The 13,283-nt window shown below is 48.9% G+C and overlaps 1 pseudogene; it reads right to left on the reverse strand.

Moving 5' to 3' along the window:
- Positions 1-1,424: 1,424 nt before the first annotated feature.
- On the reverse strand, positions 1,425-3,585 carry LOC143958901 (uncharacterized; annotated as a pseudogene).
- Positions 3,586-13,283: the final 9,698 nt, after the last annotated feature.

The raw sequence follows: 13,283 nt of genomic DNA on the forward strand, positions 1-13,283 counted from the left end.
TCCTTACATTGGTGATCAGTGAGAAGAACGTTCCTTACATTGGTGATCGGTGGGAAGAATGTCCCTTACATTGGTGATCAGTGAGAAGAATGTTCCTTACATTGGTGATCAGTGAGAAGAATGTTCCTTACATTGGTGATCAGTGAGAAGAATGTTCCTTACATTGGTGATCAGTGAGAAGAATGTTCCTTACATTGGTGATCAGTGAGAAGAATGTTCCTTACATTGGTGATCAGTGAGAAGAATGTTCCTTACATTGGTGATCAGTGAGAAGAATGTTCCTTACATTGGTGGTCATTGGGAAGAATTCCCTCCTTACTGATAGCTAAAAAGATCAATGGTGTCAGTAGGAACTTATCTGAGAAGCAGAAATTACTCAAGGAAATGCCAGCAACCTCTGGGGGAACCCTGGTTGAGAAAGCCCTGGTCTAAAGCAACACATAAAACAGAGGAGATAGGGAACCATCTTAAAAAAGGGACTTGGTCTGAGATGGGTTTACCTAGAACACTTTAACTCCAATGATGTAGCAATAGTCATCAGAACCTGGAAAGATCTCTTCCAACAAGATTGCGGAGACTTGGCAACAGACCACTTGACTACCACCAAGTCTGTGGTACTGAGGCAAGATCTGACAGTGAAGGAAACACTTGGGGGGGGGGGGGTGAAGGTCTATATGTGTATGATGCAAATATAATACATATTCAGCCATAAACAAAGGTTGAGACCATAGTTCAGTCTTTAATGATCAAAAAGGCTTTCAAAAAGGCGTGTGTGTGTCTGGTAGACATAGATGGTAAAACTCTATACATCCGTCCATTTTATTCTAGTTTCCACAGATTGTAGCAAGTCCCAAAGTATGATAATATAGTTTAATTTTCCCATTAGCTTAGATCAGCCTTTCTCAACACAAGAGGAACCCTTGAAATAGTTCGGTCTCGGGGAACCCTCTGCTAAAAATTAGAAATCTACAACTCATGATACATTAGTGTGATGGTCATTGGGAAGAATGGTCCTTACACTTGTGGTCATTGGGAAGAATGGTCCTTACACTTGTGGTCATTGGGAAGAATGGTCCTCACACTTGTGGTCATTGGGAAGAATGGTCCTCACACTTGTGGTCATTGGGAAGAATGGTCCTCACACTTGTGGTCATTGGGAAGAATGGTCCTCACACTTGTGGTCATTGGGAAGAATGGTCCTCACACTTGTGGTCAGTGGGAAGAATGGTCCTCACACTTGTGGTCATTGGGAAGAATGGTCCTCACACTTGTGGTCAGTGGGAAGAATGGTCCTCACACTTGTGGTCAGTGGGAAGAATGGTCCTCACACTTGTGGTCATTGGGAAGAATGGTCCTCACACTTGTGGTCATTGGGAAGAATGGTCCTCACACTTGTGGTCATTGGGAAGAATGGTCCTCACACTTGTGGTCATTGGGAAGAATGGTCCTCACACTTGTGGTCATTGGGAAGAATGGTCCTCACACTTGTGGTCAGTGGGAAGAATGGTCCTCACACTTGTGGTCATTGAGAAGAATGGTCCTCACACTTGTGGTCAGTGGGAAGAATGGTCCTCACACTTGTGGTCATTGGGAAGAATGGTCCTCACACTTGTGGTCATTGGGAAGAATGGTCCTCACACTTGTGGTCATTGGGAAGAATTACCTCCTTAGAGATAGCTAAAAAGATCAATGGTGTGAGTCTGAACTTATCTGAGAGGCAGAAATTGCCCAATGCTGAAGGAACCCCTACAACCTCTGGAGGAACCCTAGGGTTCCACAGAACCATGGTTGAGAATCACTGGCTTAGAGCATGGGAGGGGTGAGACAACCCAAACTCTACCAGAGATGTTTATCTGCTACCCTATTAACATTACTCTACTTTCTCCCAGAGTTTCTGCTTTGTAGCCAAAAAGTAAGACTGTGACTCCCTTGGTGTTCGATAAGCTCGGACTTCACTCTAAAATATTTAAAATCACATTTAGAAGGCTGATGTGGCTGCTCTCTGGTGTGACCTTCTCTGGTGTCTCACAAGATGAGATTTCACTGCAAAAGCGTTGTCACAGTCAGGACACGGATACGGCCGCTCTCCGGTGTGAAACCTCTGGTGTACCAAAAGATCTGAGTTTGTTGCGAAGCCTTTAGAACATTCAGAACAAGTGTAAGGCTTCGCTCCGGTGTGGACTATCTGGTGTGCTTTAAGGCTTTTCTTCGCTTTGAAAGCTTTGTCACATTCAGAACACGGATAATGGTTCTTTCCAGTGTGACATATCTGGTGTTGGATAGAATCTACCCTCCTTGTAAAAGTTTTATCACACTCAGAGCACCGATACGGCTTCTGTCCTGTATGAATCCTCTGGTGTATGGTGAGATTCGACTTGTCTGTAAAAGCTTTATCACATTCGGAGCACTGATATGGCTTCTCTCCGGTGTGAACCCTCTGGTGTTTGGTCAGCGCCTCCTTCCTTTGAAACGTTTTGTTGCACTCGCTACACTCAAATGGTTTCTTTCCGGTGTGAACCGTCTGGTGCGCTATAAGCTGGGCCTTCACGCCAAAAGATTCGTCACATTCACTGCACTGAAACGGCTTCTCCCCGGTGTGGACCCTCTCGTGTATGAGAAGATGCGCCTTCAGTCTAAAAGATTTGTCACATTCAGAACACCGATACGGCTTCACTCCGGTGTGAACCATCTTGTGTTTGATAAGATTGCCCGTCAATGCAAAAGATTTACCACATTCAGAACACGGATATGGCTTCTCTCCGGTGTGACTCCTCTCGTGCCTCGTAAGATGCGATTTTATGCTAAAAGATTTGCCACATTCAGGGCACTGATATGGCTTTTCTTTTGTGTGAACCTTCTGGTGGCCGATAAGATTTTCTTCCATTGTAAAAAACGGTCTTACAATCCAAACGAGATATATCTTCTCTTGTAAAAGCTTTGTCGCTCTCACAACACCGATACGGCTTCTCTCCCGTATGAATCCTCTGCTGTATGGTGAGATTTGACTTGTCTGTAAAAGCTTTATCACATTCGGAGCACCGATATGGCTTCTCTCCAGTATGAATCCTCTGGTGTATGGTAAAATATGACTGTAAAAGCTTTATCACATTCGGAGCATTGATATGGCTTCTCTCCCGTATGAATCCTCTGGGGGTATGGTGAGATTTGACTTGTCTGTAAAAGCTTTATCACATTCGGAGCATTGATATGGCTTCTCTCCAGTATGAATCCTCTGGTGTATGGTAAGATTTGTCTTGTCTGTAAAAGCTTTATCACATTCGGAGCACCGATATGGCTTCTCTCCAGTATGAATCCTCTGGTGTATGGTAAAATATGACTGTAAAAGCTTTATCACATTCGGAGCATTGATATGGCTTCTCTCCCGTATGAATCCTCTGGGGGTATGGTGAGATTTGACTTGTCTGTAAAAGCTTTATTACATTCGGAGCACCGATATGGCTTCTCTCCAGTATGAATCTTCTGGTGTATGGTAAAATATGACTGTAAAAGCTTTATCACATTCGGAGCATTGATATGGCTTCTCTCCAGTCTCCGATAAGATTTGCTTCCTTTGTAAAGACGTTGTTACAATCCAAACGGGATATATTTTCTCTTGTAAAAGCTTTATCGCTCTCACAACACCGATATGGCTTCTCTCCCGTATGAATCCTCTGCTGTATGGTAAGATTTGTCTTGTCTGTAAAAGCTTTATTACATTCGGAGCACCGATATGGCTTCTCTCCAGTATGAATCCTCTGGTGTATGGTAAGATTTGACTTGTCTGTAAAAGCTTTATCACATTCGGAGCATTGATATGGCTTCTCTCCGGTGTCCGATAAGATTTGCTTCCATTGTAAAGAAGTTTTTACAATCCAAACAAAATATATCTTCTGTGTTGTGCGACGTCTCTTGGGTATGTATGGATCTGACTTTATTGTAAAGCCTTCCAAGGATGACTTCTCTCCTGTCCTCTGAGGCTGGATCAATGAGGTGGTCTTCAAAACATTTCATGTGTGAGTCCTCCGGTGATCTGTAGTAAAGCTTTTCAGTCTCTCAGAACATCCATATGACTCGTCTCCAATGTGACTCAGTTGTGCTCATGAAGACCAACCAACCTGCCAATCCACCTGTACAGAGATAAAAAATAAATAAAAAGTCAGAACTATATCAATATGACTAAATTAAAATCGCTTCTTAGGTTTTAACCTTACATTACTGACTATATTTAATACATAGACCATCGGTCTTGAGAAAGATGGACTAAACTGCATCGAAACATTGACAAAAAAAACAACAACCCTTCTGCTTGGATCTACCTCTTCTGCAAGACCCACGAGGGCCTCTATACTAGTTTTTGATTAATACATAGACCATGTACTATACAGGTTTATGTTTGGATTGGATTGTGGACACCATATTCTTCCCATTAGCTGGTGTGGTAAAGCACTTATTACAAATGTTCTTCAGGAGAATCTCATCTTTGGTCTCAGAGCATTGTGCTGCATTTCTAGCACAGGACCGGAGAAATCAGAACGCACCATGTTTTAGACCCGCCCCGCCCCCGCGAAATCAGCATTGTGAGGGTTTGGCTGTTCTTTGTGTTAAACACATAGGCTTCCCGACACAGGTGTGCACCAAAGATGACTAATGCCCCGTACACGCGGTCGGACTTTCCGCTGGCAAATGGGCGATCGGAGCTTGTTGTCGGAGATTCCGACCGCGTGTAGGCTCCAGCGGAATTTCCGCTGCACAAAATTTGAGACCTGGTTCTCCAAATTTTTTTCCGACGTCAAAATCCGTTCGCGGAAATTTTCCGATCGTGTGTAGACAATTCCAACGCACAAAGTGCCACGCATTGCTCGGAATCAAGCAGAAGAGCCACGCCGGCTGTTGAATTTCATTTTTCTAGGCTCGTCGTACGGGTTGTACATCACCGCGCTCTTGGCGTTCGGAATTTCCGACCAACTTTGTGTGACCATGTGTACGCAAGACAAGCTTGAGCCGACATCCGTCAGAAAAAAAAATAAAAAAAATCCCATGGATTTTGTTGTCGGAATGTCCGATCAATGTGCGATCGCGTGTGCGCGGCGTTAAAGTGTCAAAAGAACCGCCTATAATTTACAGCAACTTCCTTCAGTACTTACCTTGTGCGCTCCTCCTAATTCAAAACATTTCTTACATATATTGTTGGTGTGCACTAAAATTTGACATGTATTACTCACCTTTTTGGTAATATATAAAAGACGATGTTACACCGAGTAAACAGATACCCAACGTGTCACGTTTTAAAATTGTGTACACCCCGTGGAATGGAAACAAACTACCAAAAAAAAACCCCCCCAAAAACTCCATAGGCGACGCTTTAAAGTCTTGCCGATTCCCATTTTTGGGTGGCTCTGTTGCTTCCCCGGGTCCTACAGCACCACCCTTACATGCGTGCTCCTGGAAGAGTGGGATTCCAAGCAGATGCTATGACGCCGCCTGCAGAGACCAACGGGGCACGTGTCGTTGCCACGGTGGCCGTTGAATTATGAGACATGCAGTCCTGAGGAGGGGGAAACCAGGTGACCTTCTCTGAAGTGATGAGGGTTCACTACCTCACCGGAAGTTCGGGAAAACCGTGCACAGGAACCCGGACAACAAAATAAAAACACGTGTCTCTGGACATTTCTTAAAGAAAGCACAAGACGGGTTCAGGCCAATGGGTTATGCTCTACTTCTAGGCGATTGGACACCGGCAAAATAGCAAAGCTGTAACCCAGCCCTGCATGACCCCTCCCAATCCCAGCATGCCCTCAGTTTTCTTCACCGTGTCCATAGGTAACGGACAGATTTCTCCCTGCTGAGAGATTGATCTTCTAGTATTTTTGTCGTCCTGCTGATGCCCCTGAAGGCTCTTTTCACAGCCGCATTTATCCAGATCAGCTCAGCCTCACGGCACTTTGATGGACTGTACTCGGACCCCGCAGGTTGGTGGACAAGGACTGTAAGGTTACTGGTGCTGGACCCCATGGGAAGCACTCACCCTAGAACACCACTGCAGCAACATGAGAGAGTTTATGGGGGGGGGGGGGGGATACAAGTCCAGGACAGTGGTCCAGTGTGGTGGAACCAAGATCCTGAAGACACTTGCCGTAGTGGCCAGGACCAGAGGCTTGGTTTTTAAGACACGCAGCTTTATGTCTGAAGACTGCATTAGCAAGTGCCCCTTCTTTGGGTCTCAGTGTTTTTCACTTGCCCTTGAGCAATGGGAGATGAGTGGCTGGTAGACACCTTGTGTTCAGTTTCAAAACTGACACAAATTTTTACACTGGGACTTTGCCCTTTTGTGGGCAGTCCCTTTCTCTTGCACATGCGTAGGTCCACCTTTGGACCGTACTTCACATGCGCACGCCATCTTGCTGGTGATGTTTTTTCCTCCCAGACACTGGCCACACAAGACACTACTAAAGAAGCTCCTTCTGGGGGGGCGTGTCCGGATGTAGCAGGAACAAGACGTGTTCCAGTGGAACTCCACAGATCCTGATAGAATCCGTAACCATCCTGAGGCTTAAAGTGATGGGAGAGTCTCCGAACTCTCCCTACCTGACGCCAGCCATCACCCGCATCGGCCCCGGCAGGTATTGTGGAGCTCGGCCGGCTGATCAAAGATTTACAGGGCCGCGATCAGCCTCATACTCCGTGGACCCGCCGCCATCTTGAGGATTACTTCGCCTCCGACATCCTTGGGCTCCGGTAGCCGAGCTCTGCGGGAGGAGAGGCAGCACACCGCGGCGCATCCGCATTGGCTGCCCCTGGGAGAGTGCAGGACGGTGAGGAGGCATGATGGAGTAAGAGTGCCACAAAGCCGCTCGCGGCCCGCCACCATCTTGCGGCCTGACAATCCGACGTCATCCTTCTGTTTCCTACACCTGGGTGGACTCCTGATTATCCTTAGAGGCCATCGGACATCAGCAGCACCCGCCCCAGCAGAAATTTGTGGCACTTGGCCGGCCGATCAATCTCCATGGGGCCGCTCCACACCTCGGAGGCCTACCGCCATCTTGAGGCCTACCTTGCCTCCATCATCCTCGGGCTCAGGCTCCGCTGTCCACAGGTGGTGAGACATCAGATCCCTACACATCCACCGGCAGTCCCTGGAGGAAGGTTGGTCTGAGGGGGGGGCCTGGGGAAAGAGCGAGAGATCCACTACAGGCGCCATCTTGCGGCCTACTCTCCCGGGCTCATCCTCCACCCTCAGGTGCAGTGCTGCAGCATTGCTCCGTTGCCCTCCCAGTGCCTGTTACTGTGCCCCAAACGTACTGCTTTGCCCTCTTTGTGTCTCCCCCCTATAGAGGCTGTGCTCTACTGGAGGCCCTGACCCTGTGCAGGAAGCTCATCACCCTTATACCCTCCATCCTGCAAAGAGAACCCAGGCGCCTGCCTGCTGCCCCCCCCCCCAGTAAAGGAACTTAGCCCGGTCCCAGGGCACCAACACTGACACAGCTTTTGCTGTTGCCAAGACACAGGCTCTCAGCCCACAGAATCCTCCAAGATCCTCCTTCACCACAGGGTGAACCTCGGATGGGCCACCCCAAGACCTGCTGCTCCAAATCCAGGCTCAAAGACTCCTCGTGCCCCCCCCCCCCCACCGGCTGCTGCCTCGACTACAAGGCGGTCTACGGCTACAATGGCATCCGGTATGCGGGAGGCCGCGGATTCGGGGGAGGTGGGGGCTCCCACAGGAGCAGAGATCCTAGCAGCCATAACATCCTGTAAAGAAACCCTGACAGCAAAGATCGACTTCTTGAGTGTAGATGTTGGTCTCATCCGCCAGGACATGGATAAGTTCCGCTCGCGTGTCGCCGAAGTGGAGGATAGGCTCTCCGCAGTGGAGGACACGGTCCCATCAGATTCCAGGGAGGTGAAGGCCTTGCAGATCCAGGTGAAAGCGCTCCAGGAACGTGCAATAGATACTGAAAAATCGCCTCAGGTGAAACAATATCCGCATACTTGGACTCCCCGAAAGGGCTGAGGGCCCTAGACCCGCTGAGTTTACTGAGATGACCCCTCCAAGGCCTGGGGCACCTCCGTGCCCCTTCCTGCTACGGCTGTTAAATAACCGCGACCGGGACCGCATCCTGGCGGCGGCTCGTACCATGCCTGAAATCAACTATGAGAATACCAGACTTCTTTTTTTTTTTTTTCCGGACTTCTCTCAGGAAGTACAGCAAAGACGCAAATCCTTTACCGATGTGAGACGGCGGCTCAGAGAACGAGGAATTCGTTTTGGCCTTCTGTATCCCAGCAGGCTACGAATTACTGATGGTGATAACACCCAATTTTTCGACACTCCAGAGGCTGCGGCAGCGTGGCTGGATACCCGCTGACCATGAGCGGCCAAGGGGGAGTAATGGCCGATCGTGGCCGGCAGGAAGTAGCCAGGTATTCCTCTTTTTCTTCAAAAGAATTGACTCGAGCAGACTCCTGGCATCATTTGCTCTCTGTCCCCAGCCCTTTCCTCCCCATTATATCCTACTTTGCCCTTACTGATTGTTTTTGTCTTACGTTGCTGGATAGACTGCAGTTTACTCCTGCCTAAGAAGCTCCACTGAATTACCACACTTTTGTTTAGAAGCGCCCCCCGTTTACCCCCCCCATGTTCCCCCTTCCACGATTGGATTCCCCCTCCCGAAACCGAGACGGACTCTATTGGGAAGGACTGCATCCACCTGTGGCCCATCATCCAGGGGTCCCAGTGACCTAAAGATTCTATTTTTTTTTCTCTAGTTATGGGAAGAAACTCTGCCTCGGTTTGTATGGCTCTATGGCCTAAAGTTTTGGTCATTGACCTCGGTTCTCATGATGTTTGGGTAGGGTTTTATATGTTCTGGGGGGGGGGGGTTTGCCTTAAAGCTATGTTTAAGTACTGTGCTGCTCGAATGCTGATGAGCATGTGTACCGAATTTGGGTTTGCCTACATCTACTGGTTGTCTAGGATCATCCTGCTTCTGTTCCCCCCTGGTGTTCCATGATGGCGCCCTCAGATGCTGAGTCGCTGACTATTATATCGTGGAACGTCAGGAGACTCAACTCCAAATACATAACCCTCATACAGTCCTGCTGCAGGAAACACACTTAACTGGTAGTAAGGTTCTAGCTCTGAAAAAACCCTGGGTGCAAAGGGCGCTGCATGCAACCTACTCCTCTTACTCTCGAGGGGTATCAGTTCTGATCGGTAAACGAGTGCCATGTGTGATTCATGAGGTTCATCTAGATCCCCAAGGGAAAATTTGCTATGGTGGTGTTGAGCATCTATAAGAAGAAGTATGTCATTGTTAACGTCTATGTGCCTCCTCCGAGCCAGGTACACGTTCTGTACACATTATATGAAAGGTTGGCTCCGCATTGTCCGGCGTGTGTCCTGTTCATGGGAGATTTCAATGCCACATTGTCCCGCGGCCTAGATAGACCCTCCCCACAATCTACTTTCAATCCTGATCTTGGTACGTGGGCCCAGGCAACAGAATTCCAGGAGGTGTGGAGGTGGCTCCATCCCCAGGATAGAATGTACTCCTGTTTCTCATCCACGTTTCAAACATCCTCCCGCATTGATTTGGCCTTTGCTAATGACATCCTCCTGGCTAACGTCCAGATCGGATCACCACCCCTTAAATTAATTATTAGGACCACCAAGACAAGGAGTAAAGCCCTTTGGAGGCTACAACCCCATTGGATCAATAATATGACAGTCCATGATAGAGTTTCTCCCTCCTTGCAGGACTACTGGGTGCACAATGCGGGGGTCAGCCTCCCTGGAGATGACATGGGATGCTTCCAAAGCCTACAGTAGGGGGCAATATATCTCTGCAGTGGCGGCTGTTAGGGCAGAACTTGGGGACAAGGTGTCTGACCTGCAGCACAGAGTTGAGGAGGCTCTAAATCAATACTCTGCCTCTGCAACGGTCCCCAACTTCGAGCACCTTTCATCACTCAGGTGAGAACTGCATCTCCATGTTTCAGACACCACCAGGCTTGGTTTACAAGATAGCAGACAGAAATACTTTGAACATGGAGATAAGAATAGCAAACTACTAGCTATGCTGGCACAGCAGGACAGGCCTTTAGCGGCTATACCAGAAATACTCACGGCAGAAGGATGGATATTTTGTCTTCTTTCACCAGGTTTTATGCCTCTCTGTAGGTCTCCTCACTCCCTGATGGATTTGACCCCACGCCAATGACCTCGATGTTGGATACGCTGGCACTGGGATGGCTCTCTGATATGGAGCGACAACTCCTTGTCTCGGAGATCACACCAGAAGAGGTCACGATGGCCATCGGGTCTTTCCCGGCAGGGAGGACCCTGGGGCCAGATGGGACTACCCATAGAGTATTATAGAGCCCACGTAGAACTGCTTGCCCCCAGGTTGGCTCAGATGTATCGAGCCTGTCTCCAACAGGGCTCCCTGCCGGCCCATATTGTTCTCATTCCAAAGGCTAATAAGGACCCCAAGCAGTGCGCCTCTTACAGGCCAATAGCACTCCTAAATTGTGACTTAAAAATATGAACCAAAATACTGGCCACTAGACTCAATAAAGAAATTAAATCTCTGATTGACTCTGATCAAACAGGCTTTATGCCAGGTAGGTCCACAGACATCAATATACGTAGACTGTTCTCTAACATTCATGCCCCCCATGATAATCAAGGCACTAGGACCATTGCCACCCTTGATATGGAGAAGGCATTTGACACGGTGGAATGGGTGTGTCTGTGGGAGGTGCTTAGAAGAATGGGTTTCCCACTGAGGTTTATTGCCTGGATACGCACACTATACACCGGTCCACTAGCATGCATTAAACTGAATGGCTCCCTGTCTCCTTCCTTCCCCCTGCAGAGGGGCACCAGGCAGGGATGCCCTCTCTCCCCGGCCTTGTTCGCCCTGGCCATGGAACCTATTGCTGAGGCTCTCAGGAGCTTGGCCGAGGTCCGTGGTCTTAGGGTGGGCTGGCTGGAGGAGAGAGTGGCTCTCTATGCGGATGATCTACTGCTTTTATTTAAATGATCCTGGCGATTCTCTGCGGGACGCACTCGGAATCATGGGTGCCTTCACCGGGTTGAAGGTGAATTGGCATAAGTCTCAGCTCTTTCCGGTGGACGAGGGGGCCAGGACCTCACCATCCTCTACCCCGCTTCAGTGGGTGGATAGGTTTACCTATTTAGGTATTATTATTTTTTCAAGAGAGAGCAGGGACTTTGTCCGGCTCAATCTTGAACCTGTTCTGATGGGGATCAAGTCCAAATTGAGGGCGGGGGGCAATCTCCCCCTCATTGGGCGCATCAACCTTCTAAAAATGAAGGTCCTCCCCAAACTTGCGTACATATTTAGGAACTCCCCACAATGGCTGACTAAAACCTTCTTTAATTCTCTTAAACAACTTTTCCTCTCTTTCATCTGGGGATCTAAATCCCCTAGATTCAAATACACCACGCTCACCAGGCCTGTGGGTAGTGGGGGTCTGGCTCTTCCTGATTGTCACAAATATTTCTTGGCCACTCAGCTTGTAACCGTCCACTGGTGGTTGCAGCCAGACCTGACCAACGCCGCAACGGTCTTGGAGGCGGCTATAGCGGGGTCTCTGGAGGCCTTGAAGGGGTTGATATTCAGGGGGCCAAAAACACCTCACTGCCTCACCCTTTCTATGCGCACCACTATAAGGGCGTGGAAGGTGGGAGAAGCACTGAGGACATCCCTGCGGAACTCCTGGTCTCCCCACACCCCCCTGTGGCTGAATCCTAACCTACCACAGTTCAGTACCATCCCGGATCCACAGGCCTGGGCCAAGTGCAAAATACTAACTCTCGAACATGTTGTCACCAACGGGGAACTCACTCCCTTTCATGTACTGCGTACCAAATTTAATGTACTTGCATGGGCCCATTTCCGATATCTTCAAATCGCACATGCTTATCGGTGTCAGTTTTTGGGTCAACCAGTCATACTGGAATATTCTGAGCTTGAATCCACCCTTCGGGTAAAAGATCTGGAGAAACTCATGTCTCAGATTTATGGGTCCCTGCTGGTTGCTGCCATCCCCGAGTTGTCCTCCCTCCGCAGGAAATGGGTGGGGGACATACCGGGGCTGGATGAAGATGACTGGAGGGAGGTTTGGGATTTTCCGTTCTCCCCCTCTGGTCTCAGCCAGAGACAAATTGGTCCAATACAAAAATTGTACACAGAGCCCACTACACACACCACAGACTGCACCAGATATCGCCGACGCATTCCCCGGCGTGCTGGCGCTGCTCCTATCAGCCAGGAGACTTCTTTCACATTTTCTGGGCTTGCTAATGTGTATTATTGGAAAGAGGGTCTCGGGGTGATGGCTAAGACTAGTATCCCTTATGATCCTAAATATTGTCTGCTGGGGCTAATGGAGCAAATGTCGATCCTCAGAGCTAGAAAGACACTCATATCCCTGTTACTGTACTATGCACGCAAGGCCATCACCATGAACTGGAAACAATCGTCTCCCCCCTCTATCAAGTTCTGGAAAAACCTGGTGAATGCTAGTTTGCCCCTCTATAAGGCCACCTACTCGAGCAGGGGGTTGTCCACAAAAATTAGAGAAGGTGTGGACCTGCTGGTTAGACGATAACACTACTGCAACTGATGTAGTAAATAACCAATAGTCAGGGATTCGCCTGAAGGTAGCAAGAGTAGGGGATAGCCAGACCAGTGGAGGTAGCGAGTTCCAGAGGATGGGAGAGGCTTTGGAGAAATCTTGGAGACGTGCATGGGAAGAGGAGACGAGAGAGCTTGAGAGTAGGAGGTCTTCAGAAGAGCAGAGAACGATTTGGGTGATATTTGGAGAACACAACTGGTGACGTAGCTCGGGGCAGAGTTATGAATGGCTTTGTATGTTGTGGTTAGTATGACCGAGTGGCCCTGCCCCTTACCTATTTAAGAATCGGGGTACACCTTACCCCATAATCCCCATAACCCCACACATGGGGGGGAGATCTGGGGGCACCCCCTTGTCAAAAGGGGCTTCCAGATTCCAATAAGCCCCCCTGCCCACAGACCCCCACAACCAAACCCCAGGGTATTTATGATGAGGCTGGGTCCCCAGCCCCAAACCACCCTCCCCATGTTGAGGGCATGTGGCCTGGTATGGTTATGAAGGGGGGCGCCCACTCATCCTCCCTTTCCTAACCGGCATGCTCGGATAAGGGTCTTGTATGGATTGGGGGCAGCATGGGGGGGAAACCCCACGCAAAAAAAAAAAAAAAATTATAT

The sequence above is a fragment of the Lithobates pipiens genome, unplaced genomic scaffold, assembly GCF_037356315.1.
Source record: "Lithobates pipiens isolate NorthernLeopardFrog02 unplaced genomic scaffold, aLitPip1_a1.2 Scaffold_63, whole genome shotgun sequence".
NCBI lineage: Eukaryota > Metazoa > Chordata > Amphibia > Anura > Ranidae > Lithobates > Lithobates pipiens.